The 22,544-nt window shown below is 31.6% G+C and overlaps 7 non-coding genes and 7 pseudogenes across 7 annotated transcripts; all 14 read right to left on the bottom strand.

Annotated features, from left to right (window-relative positions):
- Nucleotides 1-1,394: 1,394 nt before the first annotated feature.
- LOC139763779 (5S ribosomal RNA) lies at nt 1,395-1,511 on the bottom strand. Its single transcript, XR_011716257.1, has one exon. It is a non-coding gene; the product is annotated as a 5S ribosomal RNA (ribosomal RNA).
- Nucleotides 1,512-2,978: 1,467 nt separating this feature from the next.
- On the bottom strand, nt 2,979-3,097 carry LOC139763769 (5S ribosomal RNA). Its single transcript, XR_011716248.1, has one exon. It is a non-coding gene; the product is annotated as a 5S ribosomal RNA (ribosomal RNA).
- A 1,432-nt stretch (nt 3,098-4,529) lies between these two features.
- Nucleotides 4,530-4,648, bottom strand: LOC139763763 (5S ribosomal RNA). Its single transcript, XR_011716242.1, has one exon. It is a non-coding gene; the product is annotated as a 5S ribosomal RNA (ribosomal RNA).
- A 1,469-nt stretch (nt 4,649-6,117) lies between these two features.
- On the bottom strand, nt 6,118-6,236 carry LOC139763764 (5S ribosomal RNA). The gene has a single exon (XR_011716243.1). It is a non-coding gene; the product is annotated as a 5S ribosomal RNA (ribosomal RNA).
- Nucleotides 6,237-7,700: 1,464 nt separating this feature from the next.
- LOC139763792 (5S ribosomal RNA) lies at nt 7,701-7,819 on the bottom strand (annotated as a pseudogene).
- Nucleotides 7,820-9,293: 1,474 nt separating this feature from the next.
- LOC139763765 (5S ribosomal RNA) lies at nt 9,294-9,412 on the bottom strand. The gene has a single exon (XR_011716244.1). It is a non-coding gene; the product is annotated as a 5S ribosomal RNA (ribosomal RNA).
- Nucleotides 9,413-10,890: 1,478 nt separating this feature from the next.
- Nucleotides 10,891-11,009, bottom strand: LOC139763767 (5S ribosomal RNA). Its single transcript, XR_011716246.1, has one exon. It is a non-coding gene; the product is annotated as a 5S ribosomal RNA (ribosomal RNA).
- A 1,468-nt stretch (nt 11,010-12,477) lies between these two features.
- LOC139763790 (5S ribosomal RNA) lies at nt 12,478-12,596 on the bottom strand (annotated as a pseudogene).
- A 1,479-nt stretch (nt 12,597-14,075) lies between these two features.
- On the bottom strand, nt 14,076-14,194 carry LOC139763740 (5S ribosomal RNA; annotated as a pseudogene).
- A 1,469-nt stretch (nt 14,195-15,663) lies between these two features.
- LOC139763766 (5S ribosomal RNA) lies at nt 15,664-15,782 on the bottom strand. Its single transcript, XR_011716245.1, has one exon. It is a non-coding gene; the product is annotated as a 5S ribosomal RNA (ribosomal RNA).
- A 1,387-nt stretch (nt 15,783-17,169) lies between these two features.
- On the bottom strand, nt 17,170-17,288 carry LOC139763743 (5S ribosomal RNA; annotated as a pseudogene).
- A 1,473-nt stretch (nt 17,289-18,761) lies between these two features.
- LOC139763736 (5S ribosomal RNA) lies at nt 18,762-18,880 on the bottom strand (annotated as a pseudogene).
- Nucleotides 18,881-20,379: 1,499 nt separating this feature from the next.
- LOC139763746 (5S ribosomal RNA) lies at nt 20,380-20,497 on the bottom strand (annotated as a pseudogene).
- Nucleotides 20,498-22,004: 1,507 nt separating this feature from the next.
- LOC139763747 (5S ribosomal RNA) lies at nt 22,005-22,121 on the bottom strand (annotated as a pseudogene).
- Between the last annotated feature and the right edge of the window lie 423 nt (nt 22,122-22,544).

Consider the following 22,544-nt stretch of genomic DNA (forward strand, 5'->3'; position numbering starts at 1 on the left):
TAAAGTCTTATTGACAATGAGAGTTGCCTCAATCAATAAATCATATGAAAATGTATGTCATTATACAACCAAGTTCCAGTAAACCATATATAAACACGACAATGAAAGATTGATCTGAGTCCTACATCTCATTCATCACACACGGTGATGTTCAAAAACCACTTTCTGCAAATCATATTATAAAAGAACCTACAACGTTTACGGTGGAAATAAATGAAAACATACATATGACACTATTGGAAGCCGTTAGTGGATTATGGCATTTCCAAAATATGTAAAAATGGTTTTAACAATGTCACTCTATGTATAAATCGGATCCACGTCTTTGTAGGCCATTAGTATAGAGAAAGAAATACTTATATTACTTAAAAATGTAGCATTTATGCAGAAACACAGGATATGGAAAACAATTTTGGTTAAAAACGATTGTAAAAAGAAGATAGACACATTAAGAAGTAAAAGTAAAAAACAAAAATAAAGAAACGCTGAAAATGAAAAAGAAAATGACTTGCAGGAAAAGAGGGAATAAAAGATAAGAAAGTGATACAAAGCAGCGTCCAGAATTGAAAAGTATACTTATAATTTATTAATAAAACAGATAATATTTTATCTGAGATTTGAAAATCTAAAGTACGAAGATACTATCAGTGGATCTTACATTAATAAAAGCTTACAAACTAAACGAAAATACTGTTAAAACATTAAGACAACTGTATGAAGAAATATTCTCGTAATATGGTAAAAATGCTGTAGTAAAGCTACAAATACTATTTCCAAACTATACTGTGGATATTCATGAAATGACACTTAAGTTATCAGTACACAAGGTTGGCCATAAATCAACAATCGATAAAACTACCCATTAGGGAACTTGATTGATAACAAAGATATCCATTACCATCAAAATGGTTTCCTACAAAACAAACAAACTAAAATGAAATGCAATCCATTACAAAACCTTTCATGAAACTCGGATGCGAGGAAGGAGAATACTTGGTTTTCCTTGACTTCCCTAAGGTATCTGATACAGTAAACTGCAGAATTCCAATGAAAACAAAATAATCATATCAAAAGAGAAAGATGGATCAAGGAAGTTCTCAGACACTGTTAATTGAAAACATATGCAAAATCATCCATATCTGATTAAGATGTGTCTTGCATCAAATTGAAAAGTACTTGTGTCATCATTATTCAAAATAAGGGCATTTAATATCATATATACTGTAAACGTAAAATAAGGAAGAAAGCCTTAAACAGGAAATATAACATAGATAGGCAAAATATTTAAACTTAAAATAGGAAAATAAATCAGTCAAATATGACATACAAAGGTGAAGGTATAAGTATCTATGAGAACATACGACAATGAAAAGAAAGGTAAATACATATCAAAATGCCAACAGCATCTGGTGTTCCCAGGCGGTCACCCATCCAAGTACTAACCAGACACAACGCTGCTTAACTTCGCTGATCGGACGAGAAGCGGTGTTTTCAACGTGGTGGCCGTTGACAATAATATTGCACAAACATCTGTTTATCTTTCAATCAGCTTACAGTAACAGAAAGAATATTAATCAAAGTCTTATTGACAATGAGAGTTGCCTCAATCAATACATCATATGAAAATGTATGTCATTATACAACCAAGTTCCAGTAAACCATATAGAAACACGACAATGAAAGACTGATCTGAGTCCTACAACTCATGAGGTATTCATCACACTCGGTGATGTTCAAAAACCAATTACTGCCAATCATACTATAAAAGAAGTTACAACCTTTAAGGTTGAAATAAATGAAAACATACATATGACGATATTGGATGCCGTTAGTGGATTATGGCATTTCCAAAATATGTAGAAATGGTTTTAACAATGTCACTCTATGTATAAATCGGATCCAGGTATTTGTAGGCCATTAGTTTAGAAAAAGAAATACTTACATTACTTAAAAATGTAGCATTTATGCAGAAACACAGGATATGTAAAACAAATTTTGTTAAAAACGATTATAAAAAGAAGATAGAAACATTAAGAGGTACAAGTACAAAACAAAAATAAAGAAACGCTGACAATGAAAAAGAAAATGAATTGTAGGCGGAAAGGGAATAAAAGATAAGAAAGTGATACAAAGCAGCGTCCAGAATTGAAAAGTATAATCATAATCTATGAATAAAACAGATTATATTTTATCTGAGATTTGACAATGTAAAGTACGAAGATACTATCAGTGGATATTACATTAATGAAATGCTCACAAACTCAACGAAAATACAGTTGAAACATTAATACAACTGTACGAAGAAATATTCTCGTAATATGGTAAAAATGCTGTAGTAAAGGTACAAATACTATTTCCAAACTATACTGTGGATATTCATAAAATGACACTTAAGTTATCAGTACACAAGGTTGGCCATAAATCAACAAGGGATAAAACTACACATCAGTGAAAGTGATTGATAACAAAGATATCCATTACCATCAAAATAGTTTCCTACTAAGTAAACAAACTAAAATGAACTGGCAATCCATCACAAAACCATTTATGAAACTCTGATGCGAGGAAGGAGAATACTTAGTTTTCCTTGACTTCCCTAAGGCATCTGATACAGTAAACTGCAAAATTCCAATGAAAACAAAAAAATCATATCAAAAGAGAAAGATGGATCAAGGAAGTTCTCAGACGCAGATATTTGAAAACAGATTCAAAATCATCCATATCTGATTAAAATGTGTCTTGCATCAAATGGAAAAGTACTTGTGTCATCATTATTCAAAATAAAGGTATTTAATATCATATATACTGTAAAAGTAAAATAGGGAAGAAAGCCTTAAACAGGAAATATAACATAGATAGGCAAAATATTTAAACTTAAAATAGGAAAATTAATCAGTCAAATATGATATACAAAGGTGAAGGTATCAGTATCTGTGAGAACATACGACAATGAAAAGAAAGGTAAATACATATCAAAATGCCAAAAGCATCTGGTGTTCCCAGGCGGTCACCCATCCAAGTACTAACCAGACCCAACGCTGCTTAACTTCGCTGATCGGACGAGAAGCGGTGTTTTCAACGTGGTGTGGCCGTTGACAATAATATTGCACAAACATCTCCTATTTATCTTGCAATCAGCTTACCGTAACAAAGATTATTAAGTAAAGTCTTATTGACAATGAGAGTTGCCTCAATCAATACATCATATGAAAATGTATGTCATTATACAACCAAGTTCCAGTAAACCATATATAAACACGACAATGAAAGACTGATCTGAGTCCTACAACTCATGAGGTATTCATCACACACGGTGATGTTCAAAAACCACTTTCTGCAAATCATATTATAAAAGAACCTACAACGTTTACGGTGGAAATAAATGAAAACATACATATGACACTATTGGAAGCCGTTAGTGGATTATGGCATTTCCAAAATATGTAAAAATGGTTTTAACAATGTCACTCTATGTATAAATCGGATCCACGTCTTTGAAGGCCATTAGTATAGAGAAGAAAATACTTATATTACTTAAAAATGTAGCATTTATGCAGAAACACAGGATATGGAAAACAAATTTGGTTAAAAACTATTGTAAAAAGAAAATAGACACATTAAGAGGTAAAAGTAAAAAACAAAAATAAAGAAACGCTGAAAATGAAAAAGAAAATGACTTGCAGGAGAAGAGGGGATAAAAGATAAGAAAGTGATACAAAGCAGCGTGCAGAATTGAAAGGTATACTTATAATTTACGAATCAAACAGATTATATTTTATCTGAGATTTGACAATCTAAAGTACGAAGATACTATCAGTGGATATTACATTAATAAAATGCTCACAAACTAAACGAAAATACAGGGAAAACATTAATACAACTGTATAAAGAAATATTCTCGTACTATGGTAAAAATGCTGTAGTAAAGCTACAAATTCTATTTCCAAACTATACTGTGGATATTCATAAAATGACACTTAAGTTATCAGTACACAAGGTTGGCCATAAATCAACAAGGGATAAAACTACCCATTAGGGAACTTGATTGATAACAAAGATATCCATTACCATCAAAATGGTTTCCTACAAAGCAAACAAACTAAAATGAACTGCAATCCATCACAAAACCTTTCATGAAACTCTGATGCAAGGCATCTGATACAGTAAACTGCAGAATTCCAATGAAAACAAAATAATCATATCAAAAGAGAAAGATGGATCAAGGAAGTTCTCAGACACAGCTAATTGAAAACAGATTCAAAATCATCCATATCTGATTAAGATGTGTCCTAGCATCAAATGGAAAAGTACTTGTGTCATCATTATTCAAAATAACGATATTTAATATCATATATAATGTAAACGTAAAATAGGGAAGAAAGCCTTAAACAGGAAATAAAACATAGATAGGCAAAATATTTAAACTTAAAATAGGAAAATTAATCAGTCAAATATGATATACAAAGGTGAAGGTATCAGTATCTATAAAAACATACGACAATGAAAAGAAAGGTAATTATATATCAAAATGCCAACAGCATCTGGTGTTCCCAGGCGGTCACCCATCCAAGTACTAACCAGACCCAACGCTGCTTAACTTCGCTGATCGGACGAGAAGCGGTGTTTTCAACGTGGTGTGGCCGTTGACAATAATATTGCACAAACATCTCCTATTTATCTTGCAATCAGCTTACCGTAACAAAGATTATTAAGTAAAGTCTTATTGACAATGAGAGTTGCCTCAATCAATACACCATATGAAAATGTATGTCATTATACAACCATGTTCCAGTAAACCATATATAAACACGACAATGAAAGACTGATCTGAGTCCTACAACTCATGAGGTATTCATTACACATGGTGATGTTCAAAAACCAATTTCTGCCAATCATATTATAAAAGAACCTACAACCTTTAAGGTGGAAATAAATGAAAACATACATATGGCACTATTGGAAGCCGTTGGTGGATTATGGCATTTTCAAAATATGTAAAAATGGTTTTAACAACGTCAAACTATATATAAATCGGAAACAGGTCTTTGTAGGCCATTAATGTACAAAAAGAAATACTTATATTACTTAAAAATGTAGCATTTATGCAGTAACACAGGATATGGAAATCAAATTTGATTAAAAACGATTGTAAAAAGAAGATAGAAACATTAATAGGTAAAAGTACTGAAAAAAAAAGGAGATAATGAAAAACAAGATGGCTTGCAGGAGAAGATGGAATAAAAGATAAGAAAGTGATACAAAGCAGCGTCCAGAAATGAAAAGTACATTTATTATTTATTAATAAAACAGAATATATATTATCTGAGATTTGACAATCTAAAGGACGAAGATACTATCTGTGGATCTTACATTAATAAAATGCTCACAAACTAAACAAATATCAAATTAAAGCATTAAGACAACTGCATGAAGAAATATTCTCGTAATATGGTAAAAATGCTGTACTAAAGATACAAATACTATTTCCAAACTATACTGTGGATATTCATAAAATGACACTTAAGATATCAGTACACAAGGTTGGCTATAAATCAACAAGGGATAAAACTAACAATTAGGGAACTTGATTGATAACAAAGATATCCATTACCATCAAAATGGCTTCCTACTAAGTAAACAAACTAAAATGAACTGGCAATCCATCACAAAACCATTTATGAAACTCTGATGCGAGGAAGGAGAATACTTAGTTTTCAATGACTTTCCTAAGGCATCTGGTACAGTAAACTGCAGAATTTCAGTGAATTCCAATGAAAACAAAATAATCATATCAAAAGAGAAAGATGGATCAAGGAAGTTCTAAGACACAGTTAATTGAAAACAGATTCAAAATCATCCATATCTGATTAAGATGTGTCTTGCATCAAATGGAAAAGTACTTATGTTATCATTATTCAAAATAACGATATTTAATATCATATAAAATGTAGACGTAAAATAGGGAAGAAAGCCTTAAACGGGAAATAAAACATAGATAGGCAAAATATTTAAACTAAAAGAGGAAAATCAATCAGTCAAATATAATATACAAAGGTGAAGGTATCAGTATCTATAAGAACATACGACAATGAAAAGAAAGGTAATTATATATCAAAATGCCAACAGCATCTGGTGTTCCCAGGCGGTCACCCATCCAAGTACTAACCAGACCCAACGCTGCTTAACTTCGCTGATCGGACGAGAAGCGGTGTTTTCAACGTGGTGTGGCCGTTGACAATAATATTGCACAAACATCTATTTATCTTGCAATCAGCTTACCGTAACAGAAAGATTATTAAGTAAAATCTTATTGACAATGAGAGTTGCCTCAATCAATACATCATATGAAAATGTATGTCATTATACAACCATGTTCCAGTAAACCATATATAAACACGACAATGAAAGACTGATCTGAGTCCTACAACTCATGAGGTATTCATCACACACGGTGATGTTCAAAAACCAATTACTGCCAATCATATTATAAAAGAACCTACAACCTTTAAGGTGGAAATAAATGAAAACATACATATGACACTATTGGAAGCCGTTAGTGGATTATGGCATTTCCAAAATATGTAAAAATGGTTTTAACAATGTAACTCTATGTATAAATCGGAGCCAGGTCTTTGTAGGCCATTAATTTAGAAAAAGAAATACTTATATTACTTAAAAATGTAGCATTTATGCAGAAACACAGGATATGGAAAACAAATTTGGTTAAAAACGATTGTAAAAAGAAGATAGAAACATTAAGAGGTAAAAGTACAAAAGAAAAATAAAGAAACGCTGAAAATGAAAAAGAAAATGACTTGCAGGAGAAGAGGGAATAAAAGATAAGAAAGTGATACAAAGCAGCGTCCAGAATTGAAAAGTATACTTATAATTTATTAATAAAACAGAATATATTTATCTGAGATTTGACAATCTAAAGTACGAAGATACTATCAGTGGATCTTACATTAATAAAATGCTTACAAACTAAACGAAAATACAGTTAAAACATTAAGACAACTGTATGAAGAAATATTCTCGTAATATCTTAAAAATGCTGTACTTACACTACAAATACTATTTCCAAACTATACTGTGGATATTCATAAAATGACACAAGATATCATTACACAATTTTGGCTATAAATGAACAAGGGATAAAACTAACCATTAGGGAACTTGATTGATAACAAAGATATCCATTACCATCAAAATGGTTTACTACTAAGTAAACAAACTAAAATGAACTGGCAATCCATCACAAAACCATTTATGAGACTCTGATGCGAGGAAGGAGAATACTTAGCTTTCGTTGACTTCCCTAAGGCATCTGGTACAGTAAACTGCAGAATTCCAATGAGAAGAAAATAATCATATCAAAAGAGAAAGATGGATCAAGGAAGTTCTAAGACACAGCTAATTGAAAACAGATTCAAAATCATCCATATCTGATTAAGATGTGTCTTACATGAAATGGAAAAGTACTTGTGTCATCATTATTCAAAATAACGATATTTAATATCATATATAATGTAAACGTAAAATAGGGAAGAAAGCCCTTAAACAGGAAATAAAACATAGATAGGCAAAATATCTAAACTAAAAGAGGTGAATTGATCAGTCAAATATGATGTACAAAGGTGAAGGTATCAGTATCTATAAGAACATACGACAATGAAAAGAAAGGTAGTTATATATCAAAATGCCAACAGCTTCTGGTGTTCCCAGGCGGTCACCCATCCAAGTACTAACCAGACTCAACGCTTCTTAACTTCGCTGATTGGACGAGAAGCGGTGTTTTCAACGTGGTGTGGCCGTTGACAGTAATTCTGCACAAACATCTATTTATCTTGCAATCAACTTACCGTAACAAAAAGATTATTAAGTAAAGTCTTATTGACAATGAGAGTTGCCTCAATCAATACAACATATGAAAATGTATGTCATTATACAACCATGTTCCAGTAAACCATATATAAACACGACAATGAAAGACTGATATGAGTCCTACAACTCATGAGGTATTCATCACACACGGTGATGTTCCAAAACCAATTAATGCCAATCATATTATAAAAGAAACTACAACCTTTAAGGTGGAAATAAATGAAAACATACTGATGACACTATTGGAAGCCGTTAGTGGATTATGGCATTTCCAAAATATGTAAAAATGGTATTAACAATGTCACCCTATGTATAAATCGGAAACAGGCCTTTGTAGGCCATTAATGTTGAAAAAGAAATACTTATATTACTTAAAAATGTAGCATTTATGCAGTAACACAGGCTATGGAAATCAAATTTGATTAAAAACGATTGTAAAAAGAAGATAGAAACATTAATAGGTAAAAGTACTGAACAAAAACAAAGAAACGTAGAAAACGAAAAACAAGATGGCTTGCAGGAGAAGATGGAGTAAAAGATAAGAAAGTGATACAAAGCAGCGTCCAGAAAGTATATTTATCATTTATTAATAAAAAAGAATATATATTATCTGAGATTTGACAATCAAAAGTGCGAGGATACTATGTGTGGATCTTACATTAATAAAATGCTCATAAACTAAACAAAAATATTCAGTTAAAACATTTAGACAACTGTATGAAGAAATATTCTCGTACTATGGTAAAAATGCTGTACTAAAGCTACAAATACTATTTCCAAACTATACTGTGGATATTCATAAAATGACACTTACGATATCAGTACACAAGGTTTGCTATAAATCAACAAGGGATAAAACTAACCATTAGGGAAATTGATTAATAACAAAGATATCCATTACCATCAAAATGGCTTCCTACTAAGTAAACAAACTAAAATGAACTGGCAATCCATCACAAAACTATTTATGAAATTCTTATGCAAGGAAGGAGAATTCTTAGTTTTCCTTGACCTTTCTAAGACATCTGGTACAGTAAACTGCAGAATTTTAATGAATTCCAATGAAAACAAAATAATCATATTAAAAGAGAAAGATGGATCAAGAAAGACAAGAAAGACAACGCTAATTGAAAACAGATTCAAAATCATCCATATCTGATTAAGATGTGTCTTGCATCAAATGGAAAAGTACTTATGTTATCATTATTCAAAATAACGATATTTAATATCATATATAATGTAAACGTAAAATAGGGAAGAAAGCCTTAAACAGGAAATAAAACATAGATAGGCAAAATATTTAAATTAAAAGAGGAAAATTAATCAGTCAAATATGATATACAAAGGTGAAGGTATCAGTATCTATAAGAACATACGACAATGAAAAGAAAGGTAATTATATATCAAAATGCCAACAGCATCTGGTGTTCCCAGGCGGTCACCCATCCAAGTACTAACCAGACCCAACGCTGCTTAACTTCGCTGATCGGACGAGAAGCGGTGTTTTCAACGTGGTGTGGCCGTTGACAATAATATTGCACAAACATCTCCTATTTATCTTTCAATCAGCTTACAGTAACAGAAAGAATATTAATTAAAGTCTTATTGACAATGAGAGTTGCCTCAATCAATACATCATATGAAAATGTATGTCATTATACAACCAAGTTCCAGTAAACCATATATAAACACGACAATGAAAGACTGATCTGAGTCCTACAACTCATGAGGTATTCATCACACACGGTGATGTTCAAAAACCAATTACTGCCAATCATATTATAAAAGAACCTACAACCTTTAAGGTGGAAATAAATGAAAACATACATATGACACTATTGGAAGCCGTTAGTGGATTATGGCATTTCCAAAATATGTAAAAATGGTTTTAACAATGTCACTCTATGTATAAATCGGAACCAGGTCTTTGTAGGCCATTAATGTAGAAAAAGAAATACTTATATTACTTAAAAATGTAGCATTTATGCAGTAACACAGGATATGGAAAACAAATTTGATTAAAAACGATTGTAAAAAGAAGATAGAAACATTAAAAGGTAAAAGTACTGAACAAAAACAAAGAAACGCTGAAAATGAGAAAGAAGATGGCTTGCAGGAGAAGATGGAATAAAAGATAAGAAAGTGATACAAAGCAGCGTCCAGAAATGAAAAGTATATTTATTATTTATTAATAAAACAGCATATATATTTTCTGAGATTTGACAATCTAAAGTACGAAGATACTATCAGTGGATCTTACATTAATAAAATACTCACAAACTAAACAAATATTCAGTTAAAACATTAAGACAACTGTATGAAGAAATATTCTCGTAATATGGTAAAAATGCTGTACTAAAGCTACAAATACTATTTCGAAACGATACTGTGGATATTCATAAAATGACACTTAAGATATCAGTACACAAGGTTGGCTATAAATCAACAAGGGATAAAACTACCCATTAGGGAACTTGATTGATAACAAAGATATCCATTACCATCAAAATAGTTTCCTACTAAGTAAACAAACTAAAATGAACTGGCAATCTATCACAAAACTATTATTGAAACTCCGATGCGAGGAAGGAGAATACTTAGTTTTCCTTGACCTCTCTAAGGCATCTGGTACAGTAAACTTCAGAATTTCAATGAATTCCAATGAAAACAAAATAATCATATCAAAAGAGAAAGATGGATCAAGAAAGTTCTAAGACAAAGCTAATTGAAAACAGATTCAAAATCATCCATATCTGATTAAGATGTGTCTTGCATCAAATGGAAAAGTACTTATGTTATCATTATTCAAAATAACGATATTTAATATCATATAAAATGTAGACGCAAATAGGGAAGAAAGCCTTAAACGGGAAATAAAACATAGATAGGCAAAATACTTAAACTAAAAGAGGAAAATCAATCAGTCAAATATAATATACAAAGGTGAAGGTATCAGTATCTATAAGAACATACGACAATGAAAAGAAAGGTAATTATATATCAAAATGCCAACAGCATCTGGTGTTCCCAGGCGGTCACCCATCCAAGTACTAACCAGACCCAACGCTGCTTAACTTCGCTGATTGGACGAGAAGCGGTGTTTTCAACGTGGTGTGGCCGTTGGCGATAAAATTGCACAAACATCTCCTATTTATCTTGCAATCAGCTTACAGGAACAGAAAGAATATTAATTTTAAAGTCTTATTGACAATGAGAGTTGCCTCAATAGATACATCATATGAAAATGTATGTCATTATACAACCAAGTTCCAGTAAACCATATATAAACACGACAATGAAAGACTGATCTGAGTCTACAACTCATGAGGTATTCATCACACACGGTGATGTTCAAAAACCAATTACTGCCAATCATATTATAAAAGAACCTACAACCTTTAAGGTGGAAATAAATGAAAACATACATATGACACTATTGGAAGCCGTTAGTGGATTATGGCATTTCCAAAATATGTAAAAATGGTTTTAACAATGTCACTCTATGTATAAATCGGAACCAGGTCTTTGTAGGCCATTAATTTAGAAAAAGAAATACTTATATTACTTAAAAATGTAGCATTTATGCAGTAACACAGGATATGGAAAACAAATTTGGTTAAAAACGATTGTAAAAAGAAGATAGAAACATTAAGAGGTAAAAGTACAAAACAAAAATAAAGAAACGCTGAAAATGAAAAAGAAAATGACTTGCAGGAGAAGAGGAATAAAAGATAAGAAAGTGATACAAAGCAGCGTCCAGAATTGAAAAGTATGCTTATAATTTATGAATAAAACAGATTATATTTTCTGAGATTTGACAATCTAAAGTACGAAGATACTATCAGTGGATCTTACATTAATAAAATGCTCACAAACTAAACGAAAATACAGTTAAAACATTAAGACAACTGTATGAAGAAATATTCTCGTAATATGGTAAAAATGCTGTAGTAAAGCTACAAATACTATTTCCAAACTATACTGTGGATATTCATAAAATGACACTTAAGTTATCAGTACACAAGGTTGGCCATAAATCAACAAGGGATAAAACTACCCATTAGGGAACTTGATTGATAACAAAGATATCCATTACCATCAAAATGGTTTCCTACTAAGTAAACAAACTAAAATGAACTGGCAATCCATCACAAAACCATTTATGAAACTCTGATGCGAGGAAGGAGAATACTTAGTTTTCCTTGACTTCCCTAAGGTATCCGCTACAGTAAACTGCAGAATTCCAATGAGAACAAAATAATCATATCAAAAAAGAAAGATGGATCAAGGAAGTTCTAAGACAAAGCTAATTGAAAACAGATTCAAAATCATCCATATCTGATTAAGATGTGTCTTGCATCAAATGGAAAAGTACTTGTGTCATCATTATTCAAAATACCGGTATTCAATATCATATATACGGTAAACGTAAAATAGGGATGAAAGCCTGAAACAGGAAATAAAACATAGATAGACAAAATATTTAAACTTAAAATAGGAAAATTAATCAGTCAAATATGATATACAAAGGTGAAGGTATCAGTATCTATAAAAACATACGACAATGAAAAGAAAGGTAATTATATATCAAAATGCCAACAGCATCTAGTGTTCCCAGGCGGTCACCCATCCAAGTACTAACCACATCCAACGCTGTTTAACTTCGCTGATCGGACGAGAAGCGGTGCTTTCAACGTGGTGTGGCCCTTGACAATAATATTGCACAAACATCTCCTATCTATCTTGCAATCAGCTTACCGTAACAGAAAGATTATTAAGTAAAGTCTTATTGACAATGAGAGTTGCCTCAATCAATACATCATATGAAAATATATGTCATTATTCAACCAAGTTCCAGTAAACCATATATAAACACGACAATGAAAGACTGATCTGAGTCCTACAACTCATGAGGTATTCATCACACACGGTGATGTTCAAAAACCAATTACTGCCAATAATACTTTAAAATAACCTACAACCTTTAAGGTGGAAATAAATGAAAACATACATATGACACTATTGGAAGCCGTTTGTGGATTATGGCATTTCCAAAATATGTAAAAATGGTTTTAACAATGTCACTCTATGTATAAATCGGAACCAGGTCTTTGTAGGCCATTAATGTAGAAAAAGAAATACTTATATTACTTGGAAATGTAGCATTTATGCAGTAACACAGGATATGGAAACAAATTTGATTAAAAAACGATTGTAAAAAGAAGATAAAAACATTAAAAGATAAAAGTACTGAACAAAAACAAAGAAACGCTGAAAATGAGAAAGAAGATGACTTGCAGGAGAAGATAGAATAAAAGATAAGAAAGTGATACAAAGCAGCGTCCAGAAATGAAAAGTATATTTATTATTTATTGATAATACAGCATATATATTTTATGAGATTTGACAATGTAAAGTACGAAGATATCATCAGTGGATCTTACATTAATAAAATACTCACAAACTAAAAGAATATTCAGTTAAAACATTAATACAACTGTATGAAGAAATATTCTCGTAATATGTTAAAAATGTTGTACTAAAGTTGCAAATACTATTTCCAAACGATACTGTGGATATTCATAAAATGACACTTATGATATCAGTACACAAGGTTGGCTATAAATCAACAAGGGATAAAACTACCCATTAGGGAACTTGATTAATAACAAAGATATCCATTACCATCAAAATGGCTTCCTACTAAGTAAACAAACTAAAATGAACTGGCAATCCATCACAAAACTATTTATGAAACTCTGATGCGAGGAAGGAGAATACTTAGTTTTCCTTGACCTCTCTAAGGCATCTGGTACAGTAAACTGCAGAATTTCAATGAATTCCAATGAAAACAGAATAATCATATCAAAAGAGAAAGATGGATCAAGAAAGTTCTAAGACAAAGGTAATTGAAAACAGATTCAAAATCATCCATATCTCATGAAGATGTGTCTTGCATCAAATGGAAAAGTACTTATGATATCATTATTCAAAATAACGACATTTAATATCATATATAATGTAAACGTAAAATAGGGAAGAAAGCCTTTAACAGGAAAAGAAACATAGATAGGAAAAATATTTAAATTAAAAGAGGAAAATTAATCAGTCAAATATGATATACAAAGGTGAAGGTATCAGTATCTATAAGAACATACGACAATGAAAAGAAAGGTAATTATATATCAAAATGCCAACAGCATCTGGTGTTCCCAGGCGGTCACAAATCCATGTACTAACCACACCAAACGCTGCTTAACTTCGCTGATCGGACGAGAAGCGGTGTTTTCAACGTGGTGTGGCCGTTGACAATAATGTTGCATAAACATCTTCCATTTTTCTTTCAATCGGCTTACAAGAACAGAAAGAATATTAATTAAAGTCTTATTGACAAAGAGAGTTGCCTCAATCAATACATCATATGAAAATGTGTGTCACTATACAACCAAGTTCCAGTAAACCATATATAAACACTACAATGAAAGACTGATCTGAGTCCGACAACTCATGAGGTATTCATCACACACGGTGATGTTCAAAAACCAATTACTGCCAATCATTTTATAAAAGAACCTACAACCTTTAAGGTGGAAATAAATGAAAACATACTTATGACACTATTGGAAGCCGTTAGTGGATTATGGCATTTCCAAAATATGTAAAAATGGTTTTAACAATGTCACTCTATGTATAAATCGGAACCAGTTCTTTGTAGGCCATTAATGTAGAGAAAGAAATACTTGTATTACTTAAAAATGTAGCATTTATGCAGAAACACAGGATATGGTAAATAAATTTGGTTAAAAACGATTGTAAAAAGAAGATAGAAACATTAAGAGGTAAAAGTACAAAACAAAAATAAAAAAACGCTGAAAATAAAAAAGAAAATGACTTGCAGGAGAAGAGGGAATAAAAGATAAGAAAGTGATACAAAACAGCGTCGAGAATTGAAAAGTATACTCATAATTTATTAATAAAACAGACTATATTTTATCTGAGATTTGACAATCTAAAGTATGAAGATACTATCAGTGGATATTACATTAATAAAATGCTTAGAAACTAAACGAAAATACAGTTGAAACATTAAGACAAGTGTATGAAGAAATATTCAAGTAATACGGTAAAAATGCTGTAGTAAAGCTACAAATACTATTTCCAAACTATACTGTGGATATTCATAAAATGAAACTGAAGTTATCAGTACACAAGGTTGGCCATAAATCAACAAGGGATAAAACTACCCATTAGGGAACTTGATTGATAACAAAGATATCCATTACCATCAAAATGGCTTCCTACAAAGCAAACAAACTAAAATGAACTGCAATCCATCACAAAACCTTTCATGAAACTCTGATGCGAGGAAGGAGAATACTTGGTTTTCCTTGACTTCCCCAAGGCATCTGATACAGTAAACTGCAGAATTCCAATGAAAACAAAATAATCATATCAAAAGAGAAAGATGGATGAAGGAAGTTCTCAGACACAGCTAATTGAAAACAGATTCAAAATCATCCATATCTGATTAAGATGTGTCCTACATCAAATGGAAAAGTACTTGTGTCATCATTATTGAAAATAACGATATTTAATATTATATATAATGTAAACGTAAAATAGAGAAGAAAGCCTTAAACAGGAAATAAAACATAGATAGGCAAAATATTTAAACATAAAATAGGAAAATTAATCAGTCAAATATGATATACAAAGGTGAAGGTATCAGTATCTATAAAAACATACGACAATGAAAAGAAAGGTAATTATATATCAAAATGCCAACAGCATCTGGTGTTCCCAGGCGGTCACCCATCCAAGTACTAACCAGACCCAACGCTGCTTAACTTCGCTGATCGGACGAGAAGCGGTGTTTTCAACGTGGTGTGGCCGTTGACAATAATACTGCACAAACATCTCCTATTTATCTTGCAATCAGCTTACTGTAACAAAGATTATTAAGTAAAGTCTTATTGACAATGAGAGTTGCCTCAATCAATACACCATATGAAAATGTATATCATTATACAACCAAGTTCCAGTAAACCATATATAAACACGACAATGAAAGACTGATCTGAGTCCTACAACTCATGAGGTATTCATCACACACGGTGATGTTCAAAAACCAATTACTGCCAATCATATAAAATAACCTACAACCTTTAAGGTTGAAATAAATGAAAACTTACATATTACACTATTGGATGCCGTTGGTGGATTATGGCATTTCCAAAATATGTAAAAATGGTTTTAACCATGTCACTCTATGTATAAATCGGAACTAGGTCTTTCTAGGCCATTAATTTAGAAAAAGAAATACTTATATTACTTAAAAATGTAGCGTTTATGCAGAAACACTGGATATGGAAAACAAATTTGGTTAAAAACGATTGTAAAAAGAAGATAGAAACATTTAGATGTTAAAGTACAAAACAAAAATAAAGAAACGCTGAAAATGAAAAAGAAAATGACTTGCAGGAGAAGAGGGAATAAAAGATAAGAAAGTGACAATCTAAAGTACGAAGATACTATCAGTGGATCTTACATTAATAAAATGCTCACAAACTAAACGAAAATACATTTAAATCATTAAGACAACTGTATGATGAAATATTCTCTTAATATGGTAAAAATGGTGTACTAAAGCTACAAATACTATTTCCAAACTATACTGTGAATATTCATAAAATGGCACTTACGATATCAGTACACAAGGTTGGCTATAAATCAACAAGGGATAAAACTAATCATTAGGGAACTTGATGAATAACAAAGATTTCCAATACCATCAAAATGGTTTCCTACTAAGTAAACAAACTAAAATGAAATGGCAATCTATCACAAAACCATTTATGAAACTCTGATGGGAGAAAGGAGAATACTTAGTTTTCCTTGACTTCCCTAAGGCATCTGATACAGTAAACTGCAGAATTCCAATGAAAACAAAATAATCATATCAAAAGAGAAAGATGGATCAAGAAAGTTCTCATACACAGCTAATTAAAAAGAGATTCAAAATCATCCATATCTGATTAAGATGTGTCTTGCATCAAATGGAAAAGTACTTGTGTCATCATTATTCAAAATAACGATATTTAATATCATATATAATGTAAACGTAAAATAGGGAAGAAAGCTTTAAACACGATATAAAACATAGATAGGCAAAATATCTAAAGTAAAAGAGGAAAATTAATCAGTCAAATATGATATACAAAGGTGAAGGTATCAGTATCTATAAGAACATACGACAATGAAAAGAAAGGTAATTTTATATCAAAATGCCAACAGCATCTGGTCTTCCCAGGCGGTAACCCATCCAAGTACTAACCAGACCCAACGCAACATAACTTCGCTGATCGGACGAGAAGTTTTGTTTTCATCGTGGTGTGGCCGTTAACAATAACATTGCAGAAACATCTCCTATTTATCTTGCAATCAGCTTACCGTAATAGATAGATTATTAAGTAAAATCTTATTGACAATGAGATTTGCCTCAATCAATATATCATATGATAATGTATGTCATTATACAACCATGTTCCAGCAAGCCATATGTAAACACGACAATGAAAGACTAATCTGAGTCCTACAACTCATGAGGTATTCATCACAGACGGTTATGTTCAAAAACCAATTAGTGCAATCATATTATAAAACAACCTACAACCTTTAAGGTGGAAATAAATGAAAACATACATATGACACTATTGGAAGCCGTTAGTGGATTATGGCATTTCCAAAATATGTAAAAATGGTTTTAACAATGTCACTCTATGTATAAATCGGAACCAGGTCTTTGTAGGCCATTAATTTAGAAAAAGAAATACTTACATTACTTAAAAATGTAGCATTTATGCAGAAACACAGGATATGGAAAACAAATTTCGTTAGAAACGATTGTAAAAGGAAGATAGAAACATTAAGAGGTAAAAGTACAAAACAAAAATAAAGAAACGCTGAAAATGAAAAAGAAAATGACTTGTTGGATATGAGGGAATAAAAGATAAGAAAGTGATACAAAGCAGCGTCCAGAATTGAAAAGTATACATATAATGTATTAATAAAACAGATTATATTTCATCTGAGATTTGACAATCTAAAGTACGAAGATACTATCAGTGGATCTTACATTAATAAAATGTTCACAAATTAAACGAAAATACTGTTAAAACATTCAGACAACCCTATGAAGAAATATTCAAGTAATATGGTAAAAATGCTGTAGTAAAGCTACAAATACTATTTCCAAACTATACTGTGGATATTCATAAAATGACATTTAAGTTATCAGTACACAAGGTTGGCCATAAATCAACAAGGGATAAAACTACCCATTAGGGAACTTGATAACTTGATAACAAAGATATCCATTACCATCAAAATGGTGTCCTACTAAGTAAACAAACTGAAATAAACTGGCAATCCATCACAAAACCATTTATGAAACTCTGATGCGAGGAAGGAGAATACTTAGTTTTCCTTGACTTCCCTAAGGCATCTGATACAGTAAACTGCAGAATTTCAATGAAAACAAAAGAATCATATCAAAAGAGAAAGATGGATCAAGGAAGTTCTAAGACACAGCTAATTGAAAACAGATTCAAAATCATCCATATCTGATTAAGATGTGTCTTACATCAAATGGAAAAGTACTTGTGTCATCATTATTCAAAATAACGATATTTGATATCATATATAATGTAAACGTGAAATAGGGAAGAAAGCCTTAAACAGGAAATAAAACATAGATAGGCAAATTATCTAAACTAAAAGAGGAAAATTAATCAGTCAAATATGATATACAAAGGTGAAGGTATCAGTATCTAATAAAAACATAGGACAGTGAAAAGAAAGGTAATTATATATCAAAATGCCAACTGTATCTGGTGTACCCAGGCGGTCACCCATCCAAGTACTAACCACACCCAACGCTGCTTAACTTCGCTGATCGAACGAGAAGCGGTGTTTTTAACGTGGTGTGGCCATTGACCACACTACTGCACAAACATCTCCTATTTATATTGCAATCAGTTTACCGTATTAGATTATTAAGTAAAATCTTATTGACAATGAGAGTTGCCTCAATCAATACATCATATGAAAATGTATGTCATTTATACAACCAAGTTCCAGTAAACCATATATTAACACGACAATAAAAGACTGATCTGAGTCCTACAACTCATGAGGTATTCATTACACATGGTGATGTTCAAAAACCAATTACTGCCAATCATATTATAAAAGAATCTACAACCTTTAAGGTGGAAATGAATGAAAACAAAGACATCACACCGTTGGAAGCCATTAGTGGATTATGGCACTTGAGCTTACATTTCCAAAATATTATATCAAAAATGGTTTTAACAATGTCACTCTATGTATAACTTGGAACCTGGTGTCTGTAGGCCACAAACAGAAACGAAAATGACCGACTTACATTGCTAAAATACAGTACTATAGAGGGAAAATGGCAGGATATGGAAAACATTTTTTGGTGAGGACAAAATGACAAAACAAGAAATAAAACCAATAAGTATGAAAAGGATAGAGAAAGTAAAACAAAGTGAAGAAATGCTGACAGTTACACACGGGAATCACTTGCAAGAGAGCAGGGCATAAATGGTAAGCAACTGATACAAAGCAGCGTGCAGAATGGTAAACGATATTTATCATTTATCAATAAAGCAAAGTATATAGTATCTCGCATTTGACCATTTAAAGTAAGAATATAGTATCAGAGGATCTTACATTACCAGAATGCTTACTGACTAAACGAATATTCAGTAAAAACATTAAGACAACTGTATGAAGAAATATTCTCTTAGTATGGTAAAAAATGCTGTACTAAAGCTACAAATACTATTTCCAAACTATACTGTGGATATTCATAAAATGACACTTAAGATATCAGTACACAAGGTTGGCTATAAATCAACAAAGGATAAAACTAACCATTAGGGAACTTGATTGATAACAAAGATATCCATTACCATCAAAATGGTTTCCTACCAAGTAAACGAACTAAAAGTAAATTCCTAGTCAATAACAAAGTCATTTATGAAACTCTGATGCAAGGAAGGAAAATACTTAGTCTTCCTTGACTTCCCTAAGGCATCCGATACAGTAAACTGCAAAACTCCAATGAAAACAAAATAATCATATCAAAACAGATTGATGGATCAAGGAAATTCTAAGACAGAGCTAATTGAAAATTGATTCAAAATCATCCAAGTCTGATTAAGATGTGTCCTACATCAAATGGAAAAGTACTTGTGTCATCATTATTCAAAATAACGATATTTGATATCAAATATAATGTAAACGTAAAACAGGGAAGAAAACCTTAAACAGGAAATGAAACTGAAATAGGCAAAATCTTGAAACTAAAAAAGTAAAATTAATCCGTCATATATCATACAAAAATGAAGTTGACAGTACCTATAAAAATATATGAAAATCGAAAAGAAGGATAATTATATATCAAAATGCCAACAGCATCTGGTGTTCCCAGTCGGTCACCATCCAAGTACTAACCACACCCAACGCTGCTTAACTTTGCTGATCGGACGAAAAGTGGTGTTTTGAACGTGGTGTGACCGTAGACAACAATATTGCACAAACATCTCCTATTTATCTGGCAATCAGCTTACAGTAACAGAAAAACTATTAAGTAAAGTCTTCTTGACAATGAGACTTGCCTCAATCAATACATCATATGAAAATGTATGTCATTTATACAACCAAGTTCCAGTAAACCATATATTAACACGACAATGAAAGACTGATCTGAGTCCTACAACTCATGAGGTATTCATCACACACGGTGATGTTCAAAAACCAATTACTGCCAATCATATTATAAAAGAACCTACAACCTTTAAGGTGGAAATGAATGAAAACAAAGACCTCACACTGTTGAAGCCATTTGTGGATTATGGCACCTGAGCTTACACTTCCAAAATATTATATCAAAAATGGTTTTAACAATGTCACTCTATGTATAACTTGGAACCTGGTGTCTGTAGGCCAGAAACAGAAACGAAAATGAACGACTTACATTACTAAGATACAGTACTATAGTGGGAAAATTACAGGATATGGAAAACATTTTTTGGTGAGGACAAAATGACAAAACTAGAATTAATACCAATAAGTATGAAAAGGATAGAGAAAGTAAAACAAAGTGAAGAAATGCTGACAGTTACACACGGGAATCACTTGCAAGAGAGCGGGGTATAAATGGTAGGCAACTGATACAAAGCAGCGTGCAGAATGGAAAACGATATTTATCATTTATCAATAAAACAAAGTATATAGTATCTACAATTTGACCATTTAAATTAGGAATATAGTATCAAGAGGATCTTACATTACCAGAATGTTTTCTGACTAAACGAATATTCAGTAAAAACATTAAGACAACTGTATGAAGAAATATTCTCTTAATATGGTAAAAATACTATACTAAAGTTAAAAATACTATTTCCAAACTATACTATGGATATTCATAAAATGACACTTAAGATATCAGTACACAAGGTTGGCTATAAATCACCAAGGGATAAAACTAACCATTAGGGAACTCGATTGATAAAAAAGATATCCATTACCATCAAAATGGTTTCCTACTAAGAAAACAAACTAAAAGTAAATTGCTAGTCCATAACAAAGTCATTTATGAAACTCTGATGCAAGGAAGGAGAATATTTAGTTTTTCTTCACTTCCCTAAGGCATCTGATACAGTAAACTTCACAATTCCAATCAAAACAAAATAATTATATCAAAAGATATAGATGAATGAAGGAAGGTCTAAGAAAGAGGTAATCAAAAATTGATTCAAAATCATCCATATATGATTAAGATGTGTCTTGCATCAAATGGAAAAGTACTTGTTTCATCATTATTGAAAATAACGATATTTGATATCATATAAAATGTAAACGTAAAATAGGGAAGAAAACCTTATCAAACAGGAAATAAAACATAAATAGGGAAAATCTTTAAACTAAAAGAGGAAAATTAATCAGTCAAATATCATATACAAAATTGAAGTTGTCAATATCTGTAAAAATATATGAAAATCGAAAAGAATGGTAATTATATATCAAAATGCCAACAGCATCTGGTGTTCCAGGCGGTCACCCATCCAAGTGCTAACCACACCCAACGCTGCTTAACTTCGCTGATCGGCCGAGAACGGTGTTTTCAACGTGGTGTGGCCGTTGACAGCAACACTGCACAAACATCTATTCATCTTGCAATCAGATTACATTAACAGAAAAACTATTAAGTAAAGTCTTCTTGACAATGAGAGTTGCCTCAATCAATACATCATATGAAAATGTATGTCATTTATACAACCAAGTTCCAGTAAACCATATATTGACACGACAATGAAAGACTGATCTGAGTCCTACAACTCATGAGGCATTCATCAGACACGGTGATGTTCAAAAACCAATTACTGCCAATCATATTATAAAAGAACCTACAACCTTTAAGGTGGAAATGAATGAAAGCAAACATATCACACTATTGGAAGCCGTTAGTGCATTAAGGCACTTGAGTTTACACTTCTAAAATATTATATCAAAAATTGTTTTAACAATGTCACTCTATGTATAAATTGGAACATGGGGTCTGTAGTCCA

This window comes from Panulirus ornatus, chromosome 47, assembly GCF_036320965.1.
Source record: "Panulirus ornatus isolate Po-2019 chromosome 47, ASM3632096v1, whole genome shotgun sequence".
Classification (NCBI taxonomy): Eukaryota; Metazoa; Arthropoda; class Malacostraca; order Decapoda; family Palinuridae; genus Panulirus; species Panulirus ornatus.